Source organism: Panthera uncia, chromosome B1 (assembly GCF_023721935.1).
Source record: "Panthera uncia isolate 11264 chromosome B1, Puncia_PCG_1.0, whole genome shotgun sequence".
Lineage (NCBI taxonomy): Eukaryota > Metazoa > Chordata > Mammalia > Carnivora > Felidae > Panthera > Panthera uncia.
Window position 1 is genome coordinate 150034283 of NC_064811.1, and position 25704 is coordinate 150059986.

The following is a 25704-nucleotide window of genomic DNA, read 5'->3' on the forward strand; positions in this document are numbered from 1 at the left end:
CACACACACACACACACACACACACACACACACGCACACACACAGAGGCACAATGACAATATGCTTCCAAATTTGGTTTTTGATTCTGAGGAATTTACCATCTCACTGAGCTTCCCCGGATTACAAGATTTCTTTTGAAATAATTAAATGCTTAAGAAATGTTTTGATTTGTTTTTTTAGGTACAATAAAGCACAATTCTTATTATTCCCTGTTCTTTTGTTGACATAGCTATTGCAGATTGAGAGAAGCCAGTTTTTAGGTGGGGTTCTGTGGGATTCCTTCTTGTAGCATTACCCTCCAGCCCACCCAGTGCCAAGAGAAAGTTCACTACATAGCTATCCACACCATCCTCTTTTTGCTCCATCTTCCTAGCATCTCAGAGTCCCCGGTTCTCCCACAAGGGACACCTTGTTTACTGGAGACTTTTCTGAAGTTTGAATACTGGGCTGACTTCTCTTTGCAGGCAGGTTATGGGCCATTTCCACACTTGGTGCCACCCTTCCTGGATGCCCACACCTATTGCACCTCCAAATCACTACTAAGACAGAGATAAGTAGGAGATTTCAGAGTGAACAGAAGAAACTTGCTGCATCAAAAATAGAGACTTTTTAGGTGTATGTGTTGGTAGCCCTAAGCACTGGGTTTACTCTTTTTCTTAGAGGGGAAGGATCTGAGTGGATCAAACTCTTAAAAGTAAACCTAGTAGAGGACATGACATGACTTCTGACCCAGACGAGCCAGTTTTGTCCATGTAGTGCTCCACTGCTGGCACATTAGCATAACTCCCTTGGTTGAGAGGGAATCCAGGACATGTCAGAACAAGCATGGGAGTGGGGAAGGGGTGTAGAACATCACCTCATTGTGGAAAGGTATTGTATCTTCTCCCCTTTCTTTTCTGAGCAGAGACCAGGTCTCTGCAAAGTGGGTTAATTTTGGGGTTTGACTGTTGCTGTAGGGCTGTTGTGGGAAGTTTTTGTACTGCCATGAGGATGCTGTGATCTTTCTTTCGTTGTTACTAGTCTGGATGTGATGTTTTTTTCATTGTTACTAGTCTGCCCCCTTTGAAGGGAGAAGGCTGTCTTGGGATGTGAGTATTCTAGACAGAGATGCATTTAGTTCTGTTTATAGTTGTTACTTGGTCTTAAACTTCCAGAGAAATCTTCAATTTGGAATTCACTTCTGACTCGCTAGCTGCTTTCTGGATGCCCTGCTTTGAACAGGAACAACTTCTATGCTTGAGGAACTTTGAAATCAGAGGTAGGAGGTATATTTCAATGGGATGTGGCAAATGATAGAAGAATTTGAATGGTACAAATGATACCTGAATTTGAGATGTGGTACAGCCATGGTAGAGACTCTCTGACCTTGGATTTCTCAGAGCACTGGGTCTGCCATGCCCTGATCCTTTTGGCACGAACAAGGTGGCAGATAATAGATTTATTTTATCCCACTGGAGCTTTCCTGCCAGAACAGTATTCCCATTTCAAATTCAATCATTCACTTGGCTATCAAATATTTATTGAACACCTACTATGTCTGGTGCAGAGCTAGAACTGGAGGGGTTTTATTTATTTATTTATTTTTTATTTTTTTTATTTTTTATTTTTGGAGGTGTTTTAAAGATGATACAAACCCCAAGGAACTAAATATGAGGCAAGAAATGTACATAAGTAATTACCATAATACAGTGAAAAATAAAGCCCTAAAAGAGGTGTTATGGGCTTCCAAAATAGGAAGCGATACTTTCAAGTAGAGGTATAAGAGAAGGCTTCACTAACATTTGCATTTGAATTGGGTTTTGAAGGATGCATAGAATGCATGAAGATGGTCAGTCTTGTAGTCATGTTACATTATTCATTCACATTGATTGCTTTTTTTTATGAGGGTCCAAGACAATTTCCAGAAACTTATATTTAAACTATATTGTCTATTAACATCATCATTCACTGTCTGTTACCATTCACCCAATTTGGTTGAAAGAATGGTCTTTCAAGCTGCAGCCACTTATTCTTTGTTGAGTAATGTGATCCAGAGAGTAGCTCCACCTTCTGGGTAACCTCCCTCCTTCTTCCGAAGCTTCAGGGACCGCCCCCCCCCCCCCCCCCCCCCCCCCCGCAGCAGGGCTTGTAGATGTTGATGTGTTGATGTGCATGGCTTGGTTCAAAAGTTAATTCCCTGCAGCTTTGTTGTGAATGTATAAAACCCATTCATCTGGTCCTTCCCACATGGTGGAAGCCTGGTGGAATGGAGCCTTAGAGTGGTGGTGATTTGGATATCTCTGTTGGTGAGGGTAAACCAGAGGATTGGAAGGTGTCAATTGGCCATTCTAGGTTTGATGTCTGGAACCACTGAGTTTTTAAGGCCAAACAGAAGGAATTCTTGAATAATGAATGGAATTTCTTAAAGCCCAAAGCTTCCCAAGAGACACAGGGAGGAGCCTACTCTGTTTCTTAATAAGATTTCAGTTAACCCTGGTCATGCTAACCTTCCAGAATATTTGAGACCACTGCAGCTTCCCATAGCTAGTCGAGCTCTGCATTCCTCAGTCAGCTCTGGGCACTCACTGTAGCAGCCCAGGAGCTGGTCACTATGGGCAGAGCATATACACTAATGGGGGACTGAGTCTTTGGAGTCTGGGCAAAGACCCAGTTTCTCTTATAACTAGTATAGTAGTTCTGTGCCTTTCCAGATACCACAAAAATATGGAAAAGATGGAAAAGGAGGCTATGAAAAATTGATTTTTTTCAGCTCCTTCCCCAATGGCACCTAATTCCCTCAGCCCTAAACAGAGATTGCCCCACAGTTTGTTCATCTAAACTTCATGTTCTGAGATTTTAAAAAAATAAATGAACATTTAGACATTGGATGAGAGATGCAAGGTACAAAGAAGCAGAGCAAGCATGAGAACTTACTCACAGATGGATCTATTCCTGGAATTCATATTTCCCATTCAAAGAGTGGGCTGGCCTTTTATAAAGACTTTGGACTCTTAGCATGTCTCAGTGGAAATGCAGGGGGTGGCTATTCTGAATACTAGAACCAATTAATAAAATACACAGGGTTTTCAATTGGAAATCCCTAATTCCCTTGATCTGGTTCATTATAGTCATTTAATCTCCATAAAGTAACTCTGTCGTTGCCAATCCATGACCCAGAATCTCTTTAGAACGGGTGGGATGGTGAGCCCCTGCATCCCTGGGCTGATAGACTAAGTGTATCAGCCCAGCATCCATTCAGAAAAGGTGGCTTCTATTTTACACAATTTACTTTTAACTCTAAGCTTCAAGTTATTAAATTTTGAGTATTTCCTTTCCCGCCCACTAGTTGTGGCTCTGCTGAGCCTGACTGCCTTTGTGGCCCAGGTTGAGGGTGACATCCAGACACTCACTGGCTCTCATATACCTCACACTCCTGTCATCTGTGTTGTCCAAATCTTCATTCATCTCAGATTTAGCTGATGCCAGGAAATTTGCTCAGTGTTTTTCTATATGTTTTTATTTAGTTTATCTAATTTATTTTTCATAGTAACTTTATTATCCAGGGGGATTTAATATAGAGCTTTATTTCACAAAGGATAAATGGGACTTAGGGGGTTAAATGTTTTGCCCAACTTCCTCTGATTACTGACAAAACCATGATGCAAGCTCAGATGTCTTGAATAAAAGTCCCTGCCTTTTCCATCTTGACAGTGTACCTCCATCTTAAATTGGTGAGGGCATCTTACCTTCCTTTTCTTTCTGCTGCCTTATCAAACTTTGAGGGTTCACCCCTACAATAGCACATTTATCTAAACCTACAGCAACTCCAAATAGCTTGATCAGTGCATAAACCACTCATATTGAGATAGCCTAAGAACAGGGGCTTTGAGGAATCAGCTTACATCTGACATTTGGAAAAGAAACCCTTTCCCTGATTTCCAACAGTTTTCCCTGAAAAAAAAAAAAGCCTCAAATATATACTATGAGAACTTACTTTTTAAGTGAATTGGTGTCCATCTGATTGTTCCCAGGAGGCTCTTTGGGCAGGGTCCATCCATGTTGTAGAGAAGGAGTCAGGGCATTGAGTGACACCATTATTTTTTGAAGCCCAAGGTGCTGAAAAGAAAGCAAACAGCAACACTTTGCATCTGAAGAACTGGGAGAGTCCTGGCTCTAACTTTGCTTCAGAAAGCTTGTGAAGATCTTGCTTTGCCTCATGCCAGCTCCCAAAACCAAAGCAATCTTTCCTGAGGTTAAAGGAGATTTCCTCCCTTGAGAACCAAGGGCCCAGCTAGACTCATGAGCTCATGCCCAGTCTCTTTATTGTACTCATTAATTTAGTCTTCTTACTCACTCAACATTCACCCAGCAAAGATCCCAGAGACTTGGCTAGTTCCTGTCCTTAAGAAATTCACAGTCTGGTTGAGGAGCTAAAGCCTATATATCCAGGGCTGAAAGGTAAGACTGAAAATGATGAGCAGGTCTACAGCTCTTTGAGCAGAAAGGAAGAGGTGAAGACATGGGGCACTGAGAGGTCTCTGCTTTCATTTATCTTTCTGAAGGACTGCTAAGAATTCCTCATGGACAGGACAACCTGGATTTGGGACCTGAATACAGAGTATTCCCTCTTCTTCCTCTCTTCTCCCTAAAAATAAGTGTGTATCAATATATTAGATCCCTTAATAGCAATTTTTTTTTTTTAGATTCCTCATGTAAGATCACCAAGATCCCTTTTCAAAATCAATCCTGTCTTAGGAAAAGTGGCTTGACAAGAAAGGAGAGACAAAGAGAGGAGAAGATTGAGATGATTCCCCTTTCCTTGAGATAGATTGCTCTAGAAAGAAAGAGGGTGCTTCACCCATAATTATGTTAGCCTTGATCTGGATGGAGACTTGAAAGTGATGTATATCAGGGAAGTTAGGAATGCACTCTGCCGTAGTGCCACTGCTGTAACAAAACAACATGGACTGGTTGGCTTACACAACAAACATTTACTCCTCATGGTTCTAGGGGCTATAAAGGCCCAGATCAAGGTGCTAGCAGATCTGGTGTCTGGTGAGGGGTCTCTTTATGGTTTGCAGATGGCTGCTTTATGATTTATCCTCACATGGCAGAGAGAGCTCTGGTGGCTTCTGTCTTACAAGGGCACTAATCCCATCATGGGGGCTTTACCCTCATGACCTCATCTAAACCCAGTGATCTCTCTAGGGCCACACCTCCAAATTCCACTGCATTGAGAATTAGGGATTTAATATATGGATTTAGGGGAACACAACCATTCCATCCATAGCAGACCCTATGGTCAGGACTTATGAAAGACCTGAAACTCAACACCCCTACACCATTCTAACTATTGCTCTTAGCCATCATTTCTTTATATCCACAGAGCATATGCCTCCATCCTGAGTTCATGGACTTACAGAGTTTATGTTAAGAAATATGCTATAAACATGTACATGGATTACAGAGAACTCGAGAGAAGGCCATTTTCTTAAGAACAGCCAAGAGAGAAATGGGGCCAAATAGCATGACACAGATCTTGTATCAGTCAACTAACCTGTAAAGTTTTCCTTGTGAAACAAGAAGCCCTGGGTCATCCCCCAAAAACACTCCCATAATGCCCAATTAGGCCACCAGTGAATTATCTTTAATTTCTGTTAAGAATAATTCTTTGGCACTGCTCTATTCTCATGGTGAATTCTGATATGTCTTGAGGTGCATTGTCAAAAGAGTTTCTGAAGTTAAGACATATCACATCCATCACATTCATCATTCACCATGTGCCCATTTCCAAAATATTAAATATATAGTACATAATACATATATAATATATGTATTATCTTACCTTAAATTACATATATAATCTTAAAGTAGGTCCATTTTAAAGCTACAAGTTATATTCACTGGTAGTGATTTTTTTAAAGAAGTCCTCATTGTTTAACAGTGATGAGAAATAGTGTTATTTTTTTTAACCTTTAAGAAATAGCAATTCCTTAATCTCCTAGTTCAGTTCACCAAACCGGACCACAAGAAGTTCACCAGTCATTCACCCAGTGTTTTTCTCTAAGGGTGCCTGGGTGAGACTAGGTTGGAAGGACTCCTGTAAGAGAAAGATGGATTGTTTAGGAAGCTGTGCTGTTACATCACAGGTCCACAGAGAGCTGTCCTCCAGCCCTGCCTCCCCTCCAAGCTGGTCACACCTTCTTGCAATCCACTGCAGCAGCAGGAGCACCAGATTCACCACTATCCCATTGCACTAGCTCCCTCTTCTGCAACATGAAGATGACACTTCCTAAGCTCCCTTCTGACCCTAAAATCCTATTATAAATGCACACACTCATTCAACACGAGACAAATATCTGTCTCCAGACTATGAACTTCTAAGAAACCCAGAGAAAAAATTTAGCTCCTCCATTTTTAACCCAACCTAATTGTTATGAATATAAGAATCCAGGGAGATCATCCTTAAATCAAAGGTAAGCATCTCCTAAATCAACTATACTTTTCTCTTTGAAAGAAAAGATGAAGCCAACTTCTCACCATCTTAATAAATATTCTCAAAACATATATCTTAAAGGTAAAAAGAATTTTCTTCCTTCTAGCCCTTCTTTATTATTTGTGTCAAGTGATTTAAGTGGAGTGGGGTAAAGACAAGAGCATCCACTCCTCATGAGATGAGAATCAGCCATATTGGATGCACAGAGACTATTGACCAATCAAAACCAAAGCAAGCAAAGAACTCCCCCAAGCCCTACTGCCTTATGGAGCTCCACTTACAGCAGACTACCACCTTACTAAGAACATGCTTTAGACACAGAAAACTATCTCATTCGTTTCATGTGGAAGGTATGATTCTCTCATAGAGGTGGATGAAGCTATACCCCCACATCTGCATATGTCTGCAGAGTGCTTTCACACAGTGTCTCATGTGTGAGACAACCCTGAGTAAAGTAGCATCACATCCAACATGCAAAAGAGGAAACTAAGGTTCTGAGAGGTTAAGCTGTCCAAGATCATAAAGAAGTGAGGATCTGACCTGGGAATCTGATGCCCTAGTCAGTGATGTCCAATCCCCATCCTCCTGGGAAGTAGGAGAACAACATGGCACTTCCCACCAATGTCCCTGGACTAAATGTGCCTGCTCTCCAAAACACCATTCCTGGAGATTTCTTTCAGCCAGAGGCAGCTCCATAATTAATAGTAAATAGTACTAAATAGTCCCAGATACCAAAAGTGGGGGCATCACAGCCCAGTTACGGGGCATTTTCACTGGGCTTCACATTTGTCTGGGGACAGCAACAGGAACTTAGCATAGAGGAATCTTGGCATATTGCTTAAGCCTTTAAGGCACACTATGTATCACATCATTCCCTAACATCATTCTGTTGCTTCACTCATGTGAATACATCTGTGATCACATATCCTCAAATGCTATTTCAACCACCAACTGCCAGATCAGAAACACACCATCTAGAGAAAGCAGATCTATCTAGGCAGAGGTTTGGGGATTTATTTCAAGAAGAACATAGGTGTTTGTAGGGCCATTCAGGCAAACCAGCTTGCACATTTAAAAAAATCCTCCATTTGAGGGGAGACTCATGGTCAGTAATGCCTGTAGACCTCGGCTGACTTGGAGGGAAACAACCACTTAGTGGCACCCAGGGCAAAGAGCATAGGGTTTGTTTGAGGGTTTGTTTGGGGCCTACCACCTCTGTACCCCAGAGAACCAGGCCTTGGGCTGTATTTTGAGTCAGAGCTGGGTGGGGAGCACAAGAATGTTTCCAGGGAAACTACTTTGCTCTGATAGGTGCAGAATGGGTACTGAACTCTGGGAAAGCTAGGTAGATAATGAGATTGGGAAGCCTGGTAAGGTGCAGGATCTCATATGGCTAAAGGGATGAGAAAATATAAGTACCTCATGCAAAAACAACAGACACACACATCCATATTCTGCCTGATTCCACAACACCCTGGGGCAGAACAAACCATGGGACACCTGCTGTAGGAAGCCACATTCTATGGCTGTCCACCTCCACCCATGAGAGCATGAACCAGAACTGTGTGGAAGTAATGTCTGCCAGAATTTTCTTTCCTCCTTGAGAAATGTAGCGAAATTTGTAGAGGAAGCCTGAATGTCCTCCAATGGCCAGATTGTGAAACAAATTATTGAGTGCTTTCTAGGCACACAGCACCTCACATTGTATCTCAAAGGCAGGGAAACTTTCAATCATGGTAGAGGAATTTGTGTTTCTTCCCTTTCTCAGGCTGTGGGTGTGAGTAAAACGTTTGCTCTTCTGTTCAGGTCACTAGTGTGAGGCAGGTGGATCCAAGCACATGATCACATCCCACAGATGAAAGGGTGTCTGCACACCTTACATAGGACTGGCAGATTCCAGGCCCTAAACAATAAGCCACTGGCTGCCTAAAATAGTCCCCTTTTAATTTCAACAAACCCAGAAATAGTTTGCCATATACCATTTGTAGGACCTCAGAGGGACCAAGTAAGGGGCCAGTCAAATAGATCAAAGAGTAGTTCTCATGGGTATCTGCACCAGGATGAGGCTAAAGAGGGGCTGTATGAAGAATAGGCTTCTGGACCTATGGTTGTGCCCAAGGTTGCCAAACATCTGCCTCTTTCTCTTGGACATGGAGAGAAGTGCTCCTTGAAGTTTTCCAGTGTGTCTTGCCTCTCCTAACCCATCCTGGACTGGTTGGCTCTACAAACCTCAGAAGAGGACAATTCCTCAGTCACCCTTGCTTCTTCTCATGTTCCATGACATGAACATGAAGACTGTCACCTGATCACTTCATTTAGCCACATTTTCTCTTTCAGTCATATGCCCACTCCCAAAGACAAGGCTCTGGGAAAATGGTGGCTCTTTTTCTTCCATGTAATTTGGGGGCTCTTGACTCTTTCCTCTTCTTCCTTTCCAGAACACAAGGCTCTGAGTGTCACAATGGTCTTGATGAGGGATACTCTCTTGCCAAATGAAGGTTCCTCTGTCCCTTTCCAAGCCTCTGAGCCCCCCCAGCCCCTGTAACTGGTTTTTCTTTCCTGGGGGGTGATTCTTGATGGCACAATGAGGCGTGACTGTATTGTGGTTTCCTTTGATCCCACGAGGTGGTGAAACTCCCTTTCCCAACTGCCTGGGACAAGGAGGCAGAAGCACAAAGCAGCATTGCCCACTGAGGCTCATGCTAAAACAATTCTTTTTATTTTTAACTACAGTGGGAAAGCTCAGTGACGTGGGAAACTCCCTTCAGATGCTCCATCCTTCAGCCCCAGATTTCCAGTCCTTTTTCTGTTGGAATTTTAATATCATCTGTTTATTATTTTTATTTTTATTTTTAATGGAGGAAGAACCTCATGCTAATGAGTTGTGCAAATGACACCATTCCTTTGTTACTATTTGAAGGGGTAAAGACCGTAGTGAACTGTGTTTTTGTTAAGATATCCATTTCTTGTGCCGGGTTGATTTCAGACTGGTGCATTCCCACTTATCAGGGACCTCTGATTCTAGCAGAACAAAATCAGCTACTTACTCTAGTTACTGTAAGCAGACACATAACTTTTACTGTAATTTGAAAAACCTTGCACTGTAATGGTTAAAAAAAAAGCAAATCTTATTGAAACTGATTTTGTATTTTTGATTACATCTGAATTTTCACATTTTTGTATCTAACCGTGACCACGGTAGTGCTTCCATAGCTTGTGTTCAAGGTCTTGTTTCTTTCCAGGTTGAATTCTTAGGATCGTGTTGACACCAAATGTTTAAGGGGCAGGACTGGGGCCTTGCTAGGAGAACCTGTCATGGGGGTGTGTCCTTCCTCCGCCAGATCACTGGCTGGCAACGGGAACCTTGCCTAGACTGGAGCAAGTTGATGTCGCATCTCATTGCGTGAATTTCCACAGACAGCTCATATCTCCAACTTATTTCAGGCCAACGGTTTTGGCCAAACCCTTGCCAAGGACTCTCAAAATTGAGCTGCCCCCACCCCTGCACTACCCAGCTTCCTGGGTAAGGGAGGACATTTTTGAAAACAAAACTTGTGAAATTAATTTGTGATTATGATTTTTTCTTCTTGCTGGAAACGTGCTGGGAACCAGACAGCATGATGTTATCGCTCTTTCTGCTTTTCCAAACCAATACACCTGTTGTGCTCTTTTGTTTCTTAGTGAAGAAAATTCTAGACACAGACCTAACTATGAACTCTTTTCCTCCTGTATTTCTGATTAGCAATTCTCCCTCTGTATTCCTGACTTGTTGAAGTGTTTTCCTTCTTAGCATTGCTTCTCATATTTTACTTTATTTCTTTACTGAACAACAACAACAAACCCACAAAGGAACAAATAATCTCTCTTTTTCTCTCTTTCTCTCTCTGATGTGTAATGTTGTGTTGTCCAGATTCTGTATAAAAATATGTATATGATGTATCTGATATTTGGCAGCCACTGGCTGTAACTTTAACCAATATAATTAACAAAAATGCATAATGTTGGTGTTTGATTTTTTTTACAAAAAAAAAAAACAACCTAGTTAAGATGTTTGTGTATTTTTGCATGGTTAAAATGTACTTAGTGCATTGAGAAACGTTGTGGAGGTACTCAGTGAAAAGGCCGGTTTACTTTTTAATTCTAATGGTGATTGGTTGTTGACCAGACTATTCCCTATGATGTCCGTCTTTAATTTAGCATAATTCTATTTATAACTTGTTTTATTACTCAAGATTCAACATATTATATCTATCTATCTCTATTGTATTTACTGTTCCTTAAAACCAGGTTGTGGAAGTTCACTTCGTCTGGCACAGATGTCTACATTGCTGATTTCCGTTGAGTTGTGTTCCATTTAATTTGCTGTACAGTCCAGATCTGAAGCACCCCTTGGCCCCTAGACAAAGCCTGTCATTTCTCCTTCCAGAAGTCTATTTCTTTGAGCAGTACTGTGGTTTTCCCTCATCATGGATCTTTGTTACCCCTCCCTCCCCCAAACCTAGTTATATAAAGGAGGAGAGGAGGATAGGAAGTTAAGTAGGAATCTGAGAATTATTTATATTTTATACATAATAGTACATATATTATAGATAGACAGGCAGACAGACTTTAACTGTGAATTAAGTAGAAAGACAGTGGAAGATGTTGAAGGATTCAGAGATGGAGGTCCTGGGATTTCCTCCCAGGTATGTCACTAGATCAATATGAGAGATGCAAGAACCCTCTGTCCTTCCTTGTGCCTCAGTTTCACCATATGTAAGATGAGGAAGTGCAGAATTTTCAGGGAGGAGAGGCAGCTACACTTTCTTGAGTCTTCAATGCATTTAGAGCAAGAGTAGTCTTTAATAGTCCAAGAGATTTAATTGCTGTGTATTTGGAGACCATGCTTGCAACATCCCCTCTCCTCCTCAGGACATCTGGGCCTGGTTAGGGGGAAAGACAGATCTTTAAAGTCATGAGCTATTCTGGGTTGAGGTTACCTTGGCATCCAAAGTCTTCTCTTCAGCTAGGTGTCTCCTTCCTGCACATCTTGGAAGGAGATGGGATTCGTAGGAAGTATCCGTGGCAAATGAAATTGAGCTTCTGTTTCCTAGAGTCTTACCTTTTCTCTAATGCAATCAGAATCTGTGTGCTTGTTTTATCCAGGGCACACAAGGAGTTTGCCATCCTCTGTTTTCCTACCAAATACTTTGATAGACAACCCACGCCCATTACTCGGAACCAGCATACATAGTTGTATTAGAAGCACCTGTATTTCCAGTATTTGTGGTTTTGCAGACACTGGTCTTTTGGCAGACAAATGCAATCTGTCTCCAACTGGGCCTTCCCTTCCTCCTCAAATCTGGAGACTTAGCCAGTACTTTGAGGTCTTCGGGTTTCTTGGCTCTGCAGTGAAATGTCAATCCTGATAGCCAACCAGGTAGAGACAAGTACTGCCTTTCTCACTCTTCAGAGGGAAGACCTCAGAGCCTCAAACACTTCATAAGCATTTTGTCATAGGCACTTAACCTTCTGCAATGTCTGTGACCATGAGTATTGATCTCATTACTGACCATGGTAGTGGACAACTTCAAAATATATTGAAATTTTCATTAGACTTGAATAGCACTTGCTACTTTTCTTCAGAGTCAAGGTTGATTGCAAAGGGGCAGGATTCCATGGATATGTGGATGGTACTGTTCTTTTCCTCCCTGGCTCTTCCAAGGCCAGAATTTACTAGATGAAGCAGCATGAACATGCTGACCTTGTGCAGGGGAATGAGCTTCTCTCTCCCAATTACCTCCCCGCCCCCCCCCCCGCCCCCCACACACAGTGACATTAGCCAGGAGTCCCAAGGAACCTGTTAGAAAATTTACTCACCAAACCTAGGAACAAGATTTGTTCTCTTTGATACAATGCTAATAGAGACCTTCTTGATCCTAGAATTCAGCCCCTACCTCATATCTATTCTAGGCCAATAATCAGTTCTCTAGATCCACAGATTATAAATGTCAGAGAGGTCAAATCTCCTCCCTGTACAGATGAGGAGTCTGAAGACCAGAGATGAAATAATTTTCCCAAAGAAATGCAGCTAGAAATTTGCAGACTCAGAATCAGATTCCACATCAAAATGCTCTTTCATCCTCTCCTGACTTATAACCAGTAGCTCAGAGTCCCTCTTTTAATTTGTGAAGTTCAGATATGTCCCATGCTGTCATGCTTTATATAAGTCTCTGGAAGAGAGAAGAGTTTATTTTTTCATGACTGCAGGCAATGTGAACATACACATGTACACACTCCCTCTCCAAGTCTACCTTTCTGTAAGCCAAGTTAAGATAGTTAGGATTTTGAACAAGAAATGAGCTGATACCTATATTTTTGAGGGGCAAGGAAGAACAATGAGAATAAGAAACAGCAGAATCTAACTCTATAATCTATAAACTGCCCTAAGTCTCTTGCTAGAACAGATTTTTCTAAATAATCAGAGTGGTCTGTCCATCCACCCTGCCACCCCATCTCTTCATTTAGCCATTCTTTTTGGATCTCTTCCATTCCCAGGGCATCTGATGTCTCCAGAAAAAACTTTCCACAGTTTGGCTATCTGTTTCAGGAAGCCCACAACTTTTTAATCCAAGCAAGTCTTCATAATTTTTTTTAATATGTACACCTCTCTCTGCTAACTTTCTATTTTATTTTTATTTTATTTTTTTAAGTAGACTCTACACCCAACATGAGGCTTGAACTCAGGCCCCCATGATCAAGTGTTGCATGCTCCACCAACTAAGCTAGTCAGGTGCCCGTCTCTGCTAACAACTTGAATCTCAACCAACCTACCAGAACCCAAAGGGTGTTTTCCTCGTGCAAAATGGTGGGCCCAGGGACTTCCTTGTGTGTCATTCTTTCAGAGGCTTTCTGACCTCACCTTTCCCCTACAGAATCTTAGAAGCACCTGGCTTCTCTGGTCTGTTTTCCTTTGGGAGGACTCTTTGAGGTTTGTCCTCAGAAGCTTATAAAAATATATCTAGAATGTTTATATTTTAATTATCAAAATAAAATTTATAGTTTTATACTGAACCCTGATTCCCTATAAGTGTCATCACTGAGAAGGGCCCAGTGGGTCCTCCCTTTCCCAAAGCAGCTAGTTCTTAAAAGTCTTGTTCTTATTCAATTGAGAAATGTCTTTCATTCCAATTAGATTATAGTGATATTTCTCTAAAGAGATTCAGTACCTTTAGTTGAAGATTTTTATAGAAATTTATTCCCTTAAATGGCTGCTATTCTTGCCCTTCACACCCTACCCTTGTCATAAATGTGATGCTCCCCTCCTTCCACCAGGCCTTCAATCAGGTTCTAGAAAAAACTGAATGCTGCCAGGGGCCCAGGAACAAGTTTCCTTCTTGGTGGTGGTTCCCCTAAGAAGAAGTGGCTACAGTGACTGGTTTGTCCCTGGGGGTAGGGGTCTCCCTTTGAAGTGTTGGAGCTGAAGAGAGACTTCAAAGAAAGTGTCCCCCTGGGGCTTTATGAGAGAAGGGTAATTCTTAAGCTAATTGACAGGAATTTTGAAAACAACCACCTGCTTTTCAAGGTGAGAGCAGAGATCAAGAATATGACATTTATTTAAGAGTGCAATGCTAACCAAAATATCCTAATCCCTGCAGAAAGAGTGCTGGGTTCTAGCACTGGCTCTGCATGAACTCCTCATGTGACTTTGGGCACTAAACCACTGGGTTCTGTCTGTAAAATGAAGGAGTAAGATAGATAATCTCCAAGGGGCCTTGTTTTGTATTGTGAATAATTTCAGCCCATGTATTTGAACACATAATAAAGTCAAACTGCACAGCCAAGTCCTGCAGACCTACCAATCGACATCAGTAATGATCAACTCATGGCCAATCTTGTTTCATCTGTACACCCACAGCTTAATGATCACATTTGCTTTATTACAGATTTGTCATAATCCTTGGATTCCAGGACCAAAACAAGACAGCTCTACCAGAGAGAGAGGTCAGGCAGAGCACTGGTCCCCAGATGGCTGGATACTGCAACTGGCATTTCTCTTTCTGAACATCTTGTCCCCACAAATGCCCCCATTGGAGGTGGTCCTGAGTAATTAGAGCACAACCATTGTGTCCAGGGCATTGCATCCTTAGGCCCCAGGCATTTCATGCAGAGCTCTTGTATCAGACTGCAATCTAATTTTACAGGATGAGGGATCTCTCTTGCTCACAGAGAGCACATGTGGTTCATTTGCTGGAGTAAGTAGTTATACCTTTTAGCAATTGCCTGAGAGCCAGTTCTTCCATTCCAGGGTCTCAGTGGTCGGATCACCCAGCATCTTGCCAGAAGCTGCTCAGAATGGCAGGCAACTCTCAAGGTTTATCCTTCCCATAGCATTTCAAGGTCCATCTCCTTTACTCCAGAACAAGAAGAAAAGAAAAGATTCTTCCATCTGTTCTGTTCCGTCTTCTGTACATTTCTCTGTGAGCGGATTCAAGTCAAAGGAGTTTCTATTACTCCCCTAAGAATCCACCTATGGGCTCACAAAACTTCCAAGGATCTCACACTTCCATGGACTTTGTAGCTGTCATTCGATCTGATGCAAGGGAAATATTCCTGAAGCTTGAAAGGCTAGTCCTGTTCTCCAGGTGAGCATAGGTCTCACTGAAGCATGTGAGCATCAGGCCTGCCTTTCTAGGACAGATGGTGTTCAAGGCCATTGAAATGGACCAGATGGTCTATAGCAAAGGACTTATTCTAACTGCACAAACTTTGGTGCTTCCACTTTTCACTCAATAGCTGGGTGAGCATAGCCTGCCCTCCTGAAAGAACTTCAACAAAGAGAGTCTGAAGAATAAAATGCCCCAAGTCAGGGATAAGCCTTCTTTTCCATGGAGCCTTCCAAAGGGCACGCCCTCTGCTACTGCGTACTGTAAATTCAGAGCTTCAGGAGCCGAGGCCTCCTGTGCTTGGGGGGAAAGGTAGCTGAGGAGAAAGGGACTCCTTCTCACCTTTTGTTTACCTTCAATCTGGCTGAATTTAGCTGCCCTTAACTTCTAGTTTGCTAAAGTCCTTATTGCCTTAACAACCACCTAATAAGCAGTCAGAACCAGAAGAGAAAGCCCCTTTGTTGCCATTCATTGTTAACCCCTACACCTGTCCCTGTCTCCCCAGTGCTGCTGTGCCTGAAATGAGTCCCAACCCTATCTCCAAAGCACTGGGTTAGCCTCTGCTGAGGCAGAGACAAACCCAGGCCAAGGACAAACCCAGGACTGCTCAGACGGGGAGAGATCCCCACACCACATTTTCACTGCTGACAACCATTTCTGTTCTTCAGACTTGCTTTGCTTCAGATCTGGACTCCTCACGCTCCCTCTCCTCCATCTCTTGTTCCAGAGACCCTCCACACCCCATCATTCTCAGTGCCGTTCCTGAAGACCATCTAGACTTTTTGTTCTCCTGAACATTCTACTCACCTTCAGCTGCAGCGTATTTCTTCAGCCTCTCCACCAAGCTCTTTAAAACGAAAGGCAGTTGCTGTCTTCCCATGGACAATAATGAATGTATCTACTGTAAGTGCAGACCATGTAGAGAAGTGGCTGGGTTTATCAAAAAGAGGGTTTTTGTAAAGCCTGTTTATTTTTTTAAGTCAGTTTTGAGCATTTCTATTTTACCACCCTTCACATGGTTTTGGGGAACCCAAATTGTATCAAGGTCTCATGCCAAAACAAGCCAAAAGTTGTTTTCTTTACCTTTTTCCTCCATGCACCATGATTTAAATGATTGTTTCAGTGTCATTTTAAATGTTTTCTTGTGACATGTACTGACGATAAAAGTCATCTTGACAAAAAAAAAAAAAGATTTATACATGAATCAGAAAGTATTTATTTCAATTTTGTACCTTTCCATTTTAATACATTATAATGTATTGACTCAACTGAGATAATATAAACAGTTCATTTTAATAACATGTGTGTGTGTGGCTTTTCATTTATTCATGGTCAGGGAGGGACAAATAATCACGGAGTGAAAAATTCTAGGGATTTATTGGCATCAGTGTGAGCAGAGCGCTGCCTCTGAGCCAACCAAAGGCTTCTTGGCAGCAGCTGGAGACCCCTGGGAGTGGCAGAGATTTTACAAGGGAAACAAGGAGGTAAGTGGGCAGGCTCTCCAGGCATCAACTGCCTGCTGATATACTGACACACCTCTGCACATAGGGAGCACCATAGAGACGCCTCTACTTACCCATGGAGCCTGAATGCAGGCTGGCAATCAAAGGTTGGCATAGGGGCCAGATATGGGAAAACCCAAAGCAGATAAAATGAGAAGAAGCTAGGGAGAAAATTCAGTGTTAAAAGTGCTGGAGGGTGAAGGGTAGGAAGAAACAGAAGACTTCTGTGTTATATTTTCTGGATACAACCCCCACCCCCACCCCCCAGAACCTTATGCTAGAAATGCTGCAAATGAATCCCTGGGGAAAGTTGCCTTCAAAAAGCCCACTGACAATCAACCAAATGGTTTCTATTGCTTCCTTAGTATAATTCCTTATGGCTATAGTAGTATAAACACAAAATTGAACACAACTGTACTCATTCCTGGCTCTTTACTGGAAGATAGGTGAGAAGGTGGGCAGGGGTGGTGACAAGTGGAAGCAGGTTTCCGGAAGCAGGCAACCAGAGAAAGAGGGAGGAGGTGTCAAATGCAATTGCATCCAAACATCCAAAGGGCTTTATTAAAAATTTTTACCAAGTATATTTGGCAAAGGGGGTGGTAATTTCATGAGCCTCATGACATTAATCTCTAGTCTTCTCTATATGTTTGAACATGTTCCATTTTTATTTAAAAGATGTCATCTGGGAGGAGAGAGAGAAATGCTACTTGAAAGGAATCTATCAGCCCTTTCTTCCTAGTAAAAGTTTGGCTCCACATGAGACTCCTCTGAGGAGAGAAAGAGACTGAGAGACAGAGATTTTATGTCTAGGACTCTGAGAGGTCTGTCTTGGGTATGTCTAGGACTCTGGGAGGAAAGATGGATGTTCTCAACAATCAGTCATTTGATCTTCTGCATCCCCATTCCCTCCCTTTTCCTGCTCCCAACTTTTAAGCCTACAACTTTCTACAACTGCCCTTCTTGGGCACCTCCCTCTCTGGCCCAGGTTCCTTGAGTGCAAGCTTATCTCAGCCAGCAAGAACACATCAGAAGACAACTCTGGCTAGTGAGCCAAGGGACCTCCCTTTGATTCCTTCATCACCCCCACACCATCTTCAGCCTATTCTTCTGGGAACATTTGTATGTTCCATACAGGAGATTCATTAATGGATTATTTTAAGTCCTAAACCAATACTTTAGAAATGATCAGTTGCCAATTACATAAAATAAGCAGCTCTTCAGCCCTACAAAGGCTCAGCTACAAGGAAAGACATAGAAATTCCCCTCCCATCCACTTCTTTCTAAATCTCTTTTCCAAAACTCCCATTAAACTTATGGTAATCTTTAGCTTGCAGGGGATTTAGCTGTTTAAAGAGAGCTTGGGTTCTAAGGGAAGGATGTGGGAGGCACTTATTATCTTAAACTGAAATCCTTTCTAAATTGAGTTGATCTGCTTTGGCAAACCATTTCATCACAGGCAACATAGAAGACCCTTTTCAGATATATGGGAAAATTGCTCTTTGGGAATAGTAGTCCAAAATTTCAGATTCTTCCCCTGTGCCAATGTATATTTGCATTTGGGGATTTGTGATTCTGGACCCTCTTTTCTCCTTAACTTGTAAAGAGAAGTCTGGGTCACTTGGTCCCTGGTAGTTGGAGCTGGGTGATAGGCTATTGTAAACAATCCCCATAGCTAACTGCTGTCAAGTTCACATTTGCTGGTCATACACAGACACACACACACCCATGTTCATGATACCCCAATTTCAGGAGGTCCCAAAGCACCACCCATCAGCCCTTGGACCCAGGCATCCAGTCAAGGGCTACAGAGACCTGTTTGGATGCACTAAAGCCAAGAGAGGCAGACGTTGAGCAATCCTTCCTCTGTGCCCTGCACTGCCCTTCATCTTTCAACCTAGTTTTCTTCCTTCTGGCCCCTTCTTTTGCTTACTCTCTCTCAGACCTTACCTGATTTCCTCTGCTCCCAGATTTTAGCCCGTTGATTTGACTTATGATCCCTTTCCACAATTTCAGTGTCACAAGAAGGAAGAGATCATCCCTGGGACTGGGAGTGAAATTCCTCATCCTCCCTGTGCCAGACTTGGGCAGAGTAGAAAAGAAGTCCTCATCTGAAAACTCTTTGGCAAAAGACCTCTGAGAGCAGAATTCCAGTTATTTCCTTGCCTTGAGATATTCTCCATCCTTAGGAGAGGTTTTTTGTTGGGTGCAGGGTAGGTTTGCGGGCATATTCATTCAAATAAACTCATGGTCCTCTCCTAATGAGGAGACCCACACACCAGCCCCTCACTTAATATATATTAAGCCTAGGAAGCACATATGCTGCCATAGCACCTTCAGGAAAAGAACCTCCCTTCCCATCTCCCACCCACATACACAGGGATGGCAGAAATGTGAAGCTTGCAATGGGCACAGGAGAAATGTATGCAGAGGAAGGAGGTCCCTGGAATCTTCAGTAAACATCACCAGGCTACCTGGGACAGCCTCATCCTTCAAAGCTGCTTCTCAGGTCCCCTACATGCACCCCTCCTCAGATGCCGGAAAGGGAGCACTAATCTAACTCAGCGTTCAATTTTCAGACCAGACTGCAGCCCGTGCGGTTTCCGGCCAATGGGAGCTGGTCTGGTCTTCCGCACAAACAGAGGCAAAAGTTAAGGAGGCTCCTCCTTTTTTTTTTTTTTTTAAGTTTATTTATTTCTTTTGAGAGAGAATGCAAGCTTGACCAGGGAAGGGGTAGAGAGAGGGGGAGAGAAAGAATCCCAAGCAGGCTCCACGTTGTTAGAGCAGAACCTGATGTGGAGCTTGAACTCATGAACTGTGAGATCATGACCTGAGCTGAAATCAAGAGACTTAACAGATTGAGACACCCAGGATCCCCTAGGAGGCTCCTTTTAAGGACACATGACACAACACTTAGGAAAAATATAGAACACAAAGTAATAGTTAACAATATTTACATTTCAATATGTACATTGAAAACCCCCAGCTCTATTTGAATTACACTCTGATCTTGTTATGTAACTCTCCCCACCTGTATCCTTCTGAAGAGGAAGGGCATTTGGGGAGGAATGTTAAAAGCTGCACTAGGAATAGGGAAAATCTGCTGTGTCTTGCCCTCTGCCTAGCAATAACACATAAACATTAACAGAGAGAAGGAAAGAAAACATGGAGGAAAAATTTCATTTTCTGTTTTTTGGGAGTAGCTATCCCCTTAATAGACTGTGAACCAAGAGCACAGAATCATAAAATGATGTTGGATGACTTCAAGAAAACATATATTTGCCTCTGGAAAATCAGCTCTGCTCAGAGCCTAGACTCCCAAGTGGTGTTTTCTTCCACTTGATTCTCCTGCTTGGTGAGGGACAGTCCCAGATTTGCTTTCCAAATGTCCTTACTGAATATCAGGTAGGAATAAAAGGGAAACAAATAACTATCGGGCAGTAAAACACAAATAGCTGAGCCCCTGTGTCTCTCACCACTGAGACCACAGGTGATCTGAGCTATTTCAGCTCTGGTCCTAGTAGATTGGCATGGCCTCCAGACACCATACTAGAATCTCTCATTTCTAAGTTCCTGGCCTGGTTCCATGCAGAGGACGTCTTCTTACAAGCCACCGCCTACAAGGTCCCTTATCAAAAGCTTGACAACTTTTTGAATAAGGCCAAGAGAGCTGAATCCCCCTGGGAAGTGTTCCTGGAGTTTCTCTGCCCCTTTTCTGTTTCCTTTGAGAGACACAATTCTTCTCTCTGGTGACTGATGCAGGGGATAATATCACCTTTTAGGTGAGACCCCAAATCCACAGAGGCAGCCCTATCCTTGTAATGCCAATAATTAATTATTAAAATATTGGATCTCAGCTGTGCTATCAGAATGCCTGGATTTAATTCTTGGCTCTTACTGTCCATATAAACTTATTAATATCTCTCTGCACCTCAGTTTTCTCATCTGTAAAGTGGGGACAATAACAACCCATCTCACAGGGATTTTGTGAACAATAAACGGGATAATACATGTAAAAAATATTGAACAATGCCTGCTCCTGACAAAGATTCTCTCCTTGACTAAATTGTAGCCAGGCTCCTCTGAGCCTTCTCATCTGCTGGGCTTCAACCTTGGTCTATAAAGATGTGAACAAAATGTTAACACAGTTTCTAACAGCTCAAGTTTACATCTCCTGGATGACCCTAGCCCACCTCTAAAAGTGCCTGCCTGAGAAAACTCAAGGCTGCCCAAAGAATTTACTGTGTGTTCCAGCCAACACCTGAAGATGGCCCTGTCTGCCAGCCTTTGTGGAAGGGGAGGAGCCTAACTTGGATACACTGCAGTTAGCAAACCCAGATGGGTTTCATATGGGCCAACCCCCTTCCTGATTTTTGTAATTTTTCACTTCCCTGACTCTATTGAGACCCCACTAATCCTCCTCCCTATCCCCTCATCTTCCCTTTAAAATGCAAGTGCAAGTCAAAGTTGAGTTCAGTTCATGTGGACTCTTTGCCTTATTGCCCTCATGCATATATTACTGACTAAAATCTGTCCTGACCAACTTCAAATACTGTCCAGCTTTGTTTATTGTTGACGCTACACACTGGCACTCAGTAAATGTTATCCACTGTTATTATCATTTAGCACTATATAATATTCTCCTTTCTGACTGACTGTTACAAGCTCTAGGCCACTTTTGACCTTTAGCTCAAGTTTACAGTATGTATTTCTATACACTAACCTCACCCTTGAATTATCTTACTTTGCTTACTTATATTTTCTCCCTTTGACTGGACTTCTTCATATTTTTAAAATTTCTGTGACCCATGTATTTTTGCATGCCACCTCAGGTTTTCCTGATGAAGGAAGCAATATATTCTAAAAATAAAGTTAAAATATTAAAAATTAAATATAGAAAGCAGGAAGATCAATTGCTCAAAGCTGGGTTTTTGTGGGTTTGAATATTTGCTTATGCTTTCTACAAATATATTATGGAGGTTGAGACCTAGAAAGAAAACTTAATATTTGTCACCTCCCCATCTCACCATACAGTTAGAACCAACTAATAAAGATGAGAAGTCATGGGGCGCCTGGGTGGCTCAGTCCTTTAAGTGTATAACTCTGCATTTTGGCTCAGGTCATGATCTCACTGTTGTGAGATGGAGCCCCATGTCTGGCTCCTGGATGAGTATGCAGACTGCTTGGGATTCTCTCTCTCCCTCTGCCTCTGCCCTTCTCCCCCCACCCCCTACTTGCACATGCTCTCTCTGTCTCTCAAAATAAATAAGTAAACATTAAAAAAAAAAAAAAAGGATGAGAAGTCATGAGGTCTAAAAGCCAGAAACCATTTTCAGAGGCTATAGTTTCAGGAGCAATTTGTGTGTGTTTAGATTTGGTTCTGTCTGTGAAGTCACTAAGTCACACAGGGGAGTCACCACTTACCCTGTGCTTTACTTTTCCTACGTAACAATGTGATTCAGAGACGGTCCCTTGCTGCTTTCCTTCTCCCTTGGAATTGACATTCTGCCTTTGCCAACTCCCTGGAGCTCACTGAGATAAAACTAAGCAAAAGCTGATGGATTTGGAGAAAGAAATCAAGAAAAAGGAAACCTACTTAGCTGCACAACTTGAGAGACATAAAGGATGCCACAGATACCAACCTCTAGTTTACTCTGAATAAAGAGAGTTAATACTCCTTGTCCAATGGAGCACCTACACAGCTAGTGTAGCTCACTTTTGTACCACGGAGATTTCTTCCCCAGTTTCCTTCCCTACCACTCAGTCCTCTTTTCTGCATTATTTGAATGTAAAAATATGCTGAGTTCAGCACTAGTTCAGCTGATACCCCAGCATTATTCCTCCCTTCCCACCCAATAGACTCCCTCCTTAGCCTTTATTCTTAAAAAAAAAAAAAAAAAAAAAAAAAAAAAAAGCTGCAGACAATGCTTGTAACTATGCCAAAGGCAGTTCTTGTCCAAATGGAAAACTCCCACCTGCCCTCTTGTTTTGAACTCAATATTCACCCACATTTTGTTATATAGACAAGGGGTAAAACCATATAGGATCCCTGGGCCAAGGAGAAGAAAAGTTTAAGATGAAAAAGACTTGGGTTTTAGCTAAGGCATTCTGGGTGATGACTGGGTTAAACACAGTCATTATCACAACTATTATATCAGCTACTAGTACTTATTTACCATTTATAACTCACTTTCAAGCATACTGCCCCATTTGGCTAGGTATTCCTGTCTTCCATTTCATAGATATGGAAACTAAGCCACAGAGATGTCAGTTGACCTCCTGCCCTGTAAGTGGCAGAACCACACCTGATTTTGGGGACTATCAGCCCCCCAAACCTGTGTTCTTCCCACCACACCACTGTCACTGTACCACTTTATGTACACATTCAACCTTAACAGTCCTCCCCACCAAAGCAAAAAAGAATGCATTGACTGCAACAGGGGACTGAATAGAACTCTTTTGGGTCTAGTTAACTATGGATTTGCCAGTATTAGGAACAGAAAACCAGGAAAAAGAGCTCCTGGGACAGAAAAAGCATTGAAGGCATACTAATAGCAAGGCAAACAACTGCAGAGAACATGAAAGAAGCCACAAGTCCAGGAAGGAAGTCCTCTTGGTTGACATCTAAAAGGAGGGGTGGCTGAAATCATGAGAAAGAAGGAGCCCCAGAAGGGAGCGAGATGGGGAGAGGAGGAGAGATCAAACAAACGGCTTAGGCATAGCTAATGTTACACATCTGGAGGAAGATGGTAGCAAAGGGGGAGAAGATAAAATGTGGGGAAAACAGAATAAGACAAAGAAAGTACTTAGCATGTGTCAGGCAGTGAGAGCTGGGGAAGGCCCTTGGGCTTCCCCATGTTGAGTGTGACTTTGAAGAATCATTAGCTCCATGAAAAAGGAAGTGGTCCTAGCAAGATCCTATTAGCATGGAATCAGGTTCTTCTCCTAACTGAGCTTCATTATTACCTGGGAATGTAGTGTTCACCCCAATGCACCATGTTTGGTAAATTAGATTGGAGCCCATGCCTCTAAGTGAGGCTTCTTCTCTGCCTTAAGTCTAACTCCTACCCCAGCTGGCTGAAGATCTACAAGGCTACATGGGCACATGCAGAGAGGAAGAGAGAGAAAGCAATATGGGCAAGCCCACCCCGGAGAGACAACCCTGACTCAGCTGGTTCCTTCCACTACCAGAGAGAAAGCCACATCGGTGTATGACACATGACCTTCACCACATACAGCAACCTTGACCACTAGGAAATGTGGTCTAATTGGTATCTTGAAACCTGGACCCATCAGTTCAGTATAACTTTAATTTTCTTGTGGAGGAAGAAGCTGGAGAGCAGGGCATAGTATGTATCTTCTTGGTCCCCTCTTTAACCTCCCACAAGCTGCCAACAAATGTAAAATGGTGCTTCCTATGGCTTTGTGATTCATATTGCTGGACTTTCTATGGAGTTAACTCAATTATTATTACTATTATTATTTAATGTTTAGTTTTGAGAGAGACCACAAGTGGAAGAGGGGCAGAGAGAAAGGGCTGGAGGATCTGGAGTCGGCTCCATGCTGATGGCAGCGAGCCTGATGCAGGGCTGAAACTCACAAACCATGAGATCATGACCTAAGCTGAAGTCCAATGCTCAACCAACTGAGCCACCTAGGCATCCCTCTATAGGGTTAATTTTTAAGAAGTGGTTAAATATGGGCAAAAGACCTGAACAGACATTTCCCCAAAGAGGATATACAGGTAGTAAATAAACATACAAAAAGATGTTCACATCATTAGCCATCAGAGAATTGCATGTTAAAGCCACGTGATATCACCACCCCACCAAAAAATAGTGACAACACCAAACGCTGGAGAAGATGCTGAGAAACTAGACCACTAATACATTCTGGATGGGAAAGTGAAATGGTGCAGCTATGCTGGAAAACATTTTGTGAGTTTCTTACAAATCTAAACATGCGATTATGTCTTGACTCAGGAATTGCATTCTTGGGCATTTATATCAAGGTAATAAACATCCATGTTCACACAAAAACCTGTACAGGTATGTTTGTAGCAATGGTCCAAAAATAAAAACAGCCCAGATATCCTCTACCAGGTGAATGGTTAAACAGTAATACACCTACACCCTGGAATCCTAATTAGAAATAAAAAATGGTACAGACTGTTGATACACACAACAGCTTGGATGAATCTAAAACCTAAGGCCATAAATGACTGGCCTGTCTGCAAATACTGCACTTGTCGTTTTCATCAGGAGGGACTTAGCCATATTAACTTCAGAGCTCCCCTCTAAGATATCTAGAAATTTCCCTAGAGTTGTGTCATATGCCAATGCTAGGCAGGGCTGCCCAAATGGACCTAGAAATGTGATCATGGTGTCTGAAAGCCTGAGACAGGAGAGGCAATCAAGAGATTAGACCAGAAAACAAAAAAGAAAGTCAAACCAGGATCAAGAAGTGGGAGCCTAGAGGCCAAAGATCCTTAAAAGGGACACATTCAGAAGTAGGAACTGGGAAGTCACAAGAATCAAAGCTGTGGGAACAGGAAGTAACATGGACTGGTGGCAGGGCAGAGTGGCTAGGAACAGGCAGTGTGTATTAGGAGCAAGGGCATCCATATGGGACCCCAGCTATAGTCAGCTGATGTCATTCCTGGTGGTTCCCAGTCACATGTTTCTGCCTCAGGAAAATGCTAAATGTGTCCAGTGGTTTCCAAAATGCGGACAGATTTCTGTCATCTGTGCCTAAAATGAGTTTCCAACATGCCTCGGATTGGGTGGATAAGGTGGAATTAAGTTTCCAGGCAAAATACTTATGTCCATTCCATATACAGACAGACAATAATTTTAAAGGGAGCATGCATGCCCCTTTCACATATTAATAAACAGAATATATACATTTAAATTGTTCTGGTATAACAGAGAAAAAATATGTCATTATAATTTAAAAGTCTTGGCAATATAGAAATATACATTGCAGAAAATAAAGTCTCCTGTAATTCCTTTCCTGTTCTACTGAAAATGCCAATATTAGCAGTTTGGAATATAAGCTTCTCAGATATTTCCATGTATATGCTAAC

The 25704-nt window shown here is 42.3% G+C and overlaps 1 long non-coding RNA gene across 1 annotated transcript in view; it reads right to left on the minus strand.

Annotated features, from left to right (window-relative positions):
- The window catches only part of LOC125923242 (uncharacterized), a 46108-nt gene that overhangs the window by 8399 nt on the left and 12005 nt on the right, over positions 1-25704 (minus strand). Inside the window, exon 2 of the long non-coding RNA XR_007457966.1 lies at positions 3974-4095. This is a non-coding gene — a long non-coding RNA (uncharacterized LOC125923242). The remainder of the gene's footprint in view (positions 1-3973; positions 4096-25704) is intronic.